This window comes from Triticum dicoccoides, chromosome 5A (genome assembly GCF_002162155.2).
Source record: "Triticum dicoccoides isolate Atlit2015 ecotype Zavitan chromosome 5A, WEW_v2.0, whole genome shotgun sequence".
NCBI lineage: Eukaryota > Viridiplantae > Streptophyta > Magnoliopsida > Poales > Poaceae > Triticum > Triticum dicoccoides.
In genome coordinates, this window is record NC_041388.1 from 319027984 (window position 1) to 319032204 (window position 4221).

The 4221-nt window shown below is 43.3% G+C and overlaps 1 pseudogene; it reads left to right on the forward strand.

Moving 5' to 3' along the window:
• The first annotated feature begins 438 nt into the window (after positions 1-438).
• On the forward strand, positions 439-3658 carry LOC119297266 (annotated as a pseudogene).
• The last annotated feature ends 563 nt before the right edge of the window (positions 3659-4221 follow it).

Consider the following 4221-nt stretch of genomic DNA (forward strand, 5'->3'; position numbering starts at 1 on the left):
TATATTTTGGGACAGAGGGAGTAGTGTATATATCCCTCTCAATCAAATTAAAGGCCAAATCAGAAAATCCACGTGTGCCTCCCTCGTGCGCTTTTGATACTACTTCATCCATCTCAACTTGAGTACCCTCCGTTCTAAATTACGCGTCGCAGAAATGGATGTATCTAGAATTAAAATATATTTAGATACAATCATTTCTGCGACGAGTAATTTGAAACGGAAGGAATATAATCACATCTCATAAAAAAACTTCATATAATCACAACAGAAAATCATGTGTGCTTCTTTTTTTCTAGGGAAATGTGTGCTTCCCTCGTGCGCTTTACACGTCCCACTCACTCACTCACTCACGCGCCCAGGACAAAACAACGGCACATATAACCTCGTGAGTCGTACGTGTCGCGGCCTCGCGCACCAAACACAACTCCGAAAGCCAAATTTATCTCTGCCCTCTCGACACGTACGCGATTGCTGCTGGGGGGGATGGCGGAGGCAAAGGCGGCGGCGCTGCTGGCGCGGGAGGACGGGGGCGCCGCCGCCGAGGGATCCGGGCGCGGCGGCGGAGCGACGTGGGCGCAGACGCTGGGAAACGTGGTGGTGTCCATCGTCGGCACGGGGGTGCTGGGCCTGCCCTACGCCTTCCGCGCCGCCGGCTGGCTCGCGGGAACCCTCGGAGTCGCCGCCGCGGGCTGCGCAACGCTCTACTGCATGCTCCTCCTCGTCAGTATCTACCCAAATTTGCTTTGCATCTTCCTCTTTTGTTTCTCTCCCGCTGATTATCTGAGTTTAAGCCAAATAATATATTTGGAGCTGCAATGCGTTCTGTCTATATGCAGATTGGGTGAACTGTTCATGATAAACTGGATGACGTTCGTGCTTAAACTTCCAAGTATTATGATGATTATAAGATCTCAATCGCCATTAGTGGTGCAGAAAATACAGTTTACCCACAAATTATTTGTGTGGCTCTGTTCCTCTCTCACCTTTTTTTATTGAGCTCGCTTAACCCCTTAAGTATCCAATGAAAAAAATAGCGTGCTATAGGGTTCTAAGCAATGTCTCGTTAAATGAAATCGGCGGACAATCGTTCGCTACAACGTGATATACGGTCACTATAGTGGATTTTAAGGATTGCGCTATTTTGTCATAGCATGCTATTTTGTTCCCCCGAAAGTATCATGTCTTGGACGATTTTACCCTTAGTTGGTTTCTGAAAGAACAATAATGTGCATATATACAAAAAAAAACTCATACATGTATCTACGAGATGAAATATCAACGTGTAAATTTTTGTTAATGAGCATGATTATTTGCCATGCGTGCAAAAATAAAAATAAATGAGGTATTTTCCTACAAGTGGATTTTTGGCTCTTGGGATCGCATGATCTCTTTATTCCAAAATTTCAAAAACTGAGTTAAAAAGTTTTATATTAGAGTGAGTCATGTAACAAGTTTTTGTAAAGATGAATTCAAACCGGGTTTAAGAAAAAACTAAAGAGGCTAAAATAGCGTTTTCACATTGTGAAAGAAAACTTTGCTTTGTTATTTATCCACAGTTCACCCATCTGTTGTGTTTTTCTCAGAACTTCAAATTGAGTCATTTACATTTGAGATTCCTTTTGAACTTTTTGGGATGAGTGCATTTTTTTTGTTTTTTTAAGCGGTCATGTGACCCCGAGAGCCAAATGTTATTTATTTATTTTTCTGAACAGGTCCTAAATGGTTAGACATGTGTATTCTACGTTTTCTGTTGCTTGTTGAGCATGCTCAATGCTTTCAGTTGGACTAAGCCTAAGAACTTTATTTGGCTTAGTTCACAATAATTGGCACTACTTTTATGGTGAATTTTTGTGTGTGCATTATGAAGAATCTTTTACTCTTATAAACTGTTCAACTTTAGTTTTGACGAATACATTACCATTTTTCAGCTGTGTAATTTAATTGGTGTATTTTCTATCTGAAGGTGGAGTGTAGAGATAAACTGGAAGAGGAAGAAACAGAAGAGCCATGTGATGTTCTCTACACATACGGGGATTTGGGTCAGAAGTGTTTTGGGACAATCGGTCGGTGCTCGACAGAAATCCTCATCTTCCTTTCTCAAGCCGGCGGTTCTGTTGCTTACCTGATATTCATTGCTCAGAATCTCCACTCCATGCTTACCCAGTTCATGTCACCAGACGGCTTCATCTTTGCCGTCCTCCTGCCTATGCAAATTGCACTCTCCTTCGTTCACTCGCTGTCCTCCTTTCACCTTTCAGCATATTTGCAGATGCATGCAATGTCCTAGCGATGGCCATAGTTATCAAAGAGGACATACGGCTTTTCGACCATCCATTTGCAGATAGAAGTGCTTTTAATGGGCTTTGGGCGATACCCTTCTCTTTTGGGGTTGCACTTTTCTGCTTTGAAGGGTTCAGCATGACTCTGGCACTGGAAGCATCGATGGCGGAACGGAAAAAATTCAAATGGGTGCTTTCTCAAGCACTTGTATGTATCATGTTTGTCTATGCGTGTTTTGGAGTGTGCGGATACTTGGCTTATGGTGAAGCCACCAAGGACATCGTAACACTTAATCTTCCCAACAGCTGGTCTTCCTCTGCAGTTAAGGTTAGTCCACTTTTTGCAACTTATTTGGTGTGACCAGATTTGAATTTGCTGAAGTAATGACGGTTGTACCAAGCTAACAGTTGGAAGATTTAAATTTTACAGATTGGCCTATGCATTGCACTAGCATTCACATTTCCGGTCATGATGCACCCGATCCATGAGATCGTTGAGGCGAGAATCAGATCGAGTCAGTGCTTTCAGAAGTTTTCACAGAATGTTGGTGGCCCCAATTGGTTAGCCTTGCACGCAAGCCGCATCATGGTGGTGACCATCCTTGCTGTGGTGGCCTCGTACGTGCCTGCATTTGGGGCCTTCATCGCCTTCGTCGGGAGCACGGTGTGTGCTCTGCTCGCTTTTGTGCTGCCTACCACCTTCCATCTCAGCATTGTGGGGTCTTCGATGAGCTTGTGGCGACGCCTGCTGGACTACGGTTTCCTTCTCTTTGGCCTTGTTTTTGCTGTCTATGGAACCTTCACTGCTCTCTAGTTTGTCACATTGACCAAGATCAAAATGGCCAAGAACTATGCAGGTGTGTACAGGTCGGGTGTAATTATAAACCACATGACAAAATGTAATGCACATGAGAGAAATCAATAGAAAAGAAACACCATCTAAAAGAAGACGACGAAAAGAAAACATGGATTTGAGAGATTATTCAAGAAAATGTTCATCAGGATTGGACTCGAAGGAAGCCTAGCTGCAAGGCACAAAGATCTACTAGAATCCCGAGGTGATTATTTTGAGCCTCGATTTAGAATTTCAGGTAGCGCATGCTAGCTTATCCTACGAGTACTAAGCAGTAGGGTGCTTTGCTGCGCCGAAAGATCACCTCAAAAAATTGATGGCATTTTCAGTTATTTGAAATAAGAGCATGCAGTTTCACTAGAGTAAGAGTTTAGTCGTATAAAAACGAGGAAGGATCCAACGTTTAGTTAAAAGGAGGATGTGCTGAATTCAATCTACAATTTTTTGCTGTGGCTGCATAGGTGTTCTAAAAAGGGACCAACATGATAGCTTGCACAATCGGATTTTCTCTATTACCCTTCGGTGTTTGTAGTCGTCACTAGGTGTTCTACAAATCTGGATGTAATTTTTATTATTTCTGATGTTATAGTTGTACTATCATGATTGAAGATGAATAGATTGAAAGTTTTTTCGCAAAAATAATAATAAAAGAACCGTAAGGTTTCATTTCCCACTTACGTTGTTGTTTTTGTCCGCGCCGTGAAAATCGTCCGTAGTATCAAAGTTTTTGCTCCTTCCATGATCTCGCATTAATCACACATTCCGTACAAAATGACTGAGATTGATTCCATCAATCATGTGGCCTTTCCTACCTTCCATGTGTGCCTACCTACTTGAGAACCCAAGATAATTTACCATGACAGTCGCCTTGTCAATCTTCATTCTACCACCATCAAACCCACGATCGAGTTTCTTGGCTCTTGTGTCTATCGCGCTCGCCACGCCCCCGGTGAAATCCCGCACATCTTGCAGCTCTGGCTTAGTTGGCGTCCCCGGGGCGCCGTATGGCCGTTCAAGGAACAAGCTAGGACGGTGTAATTATGCAATGACGAGGAGAGAGCGCAGGGAGGCATGATTGCGAGCTGCAGG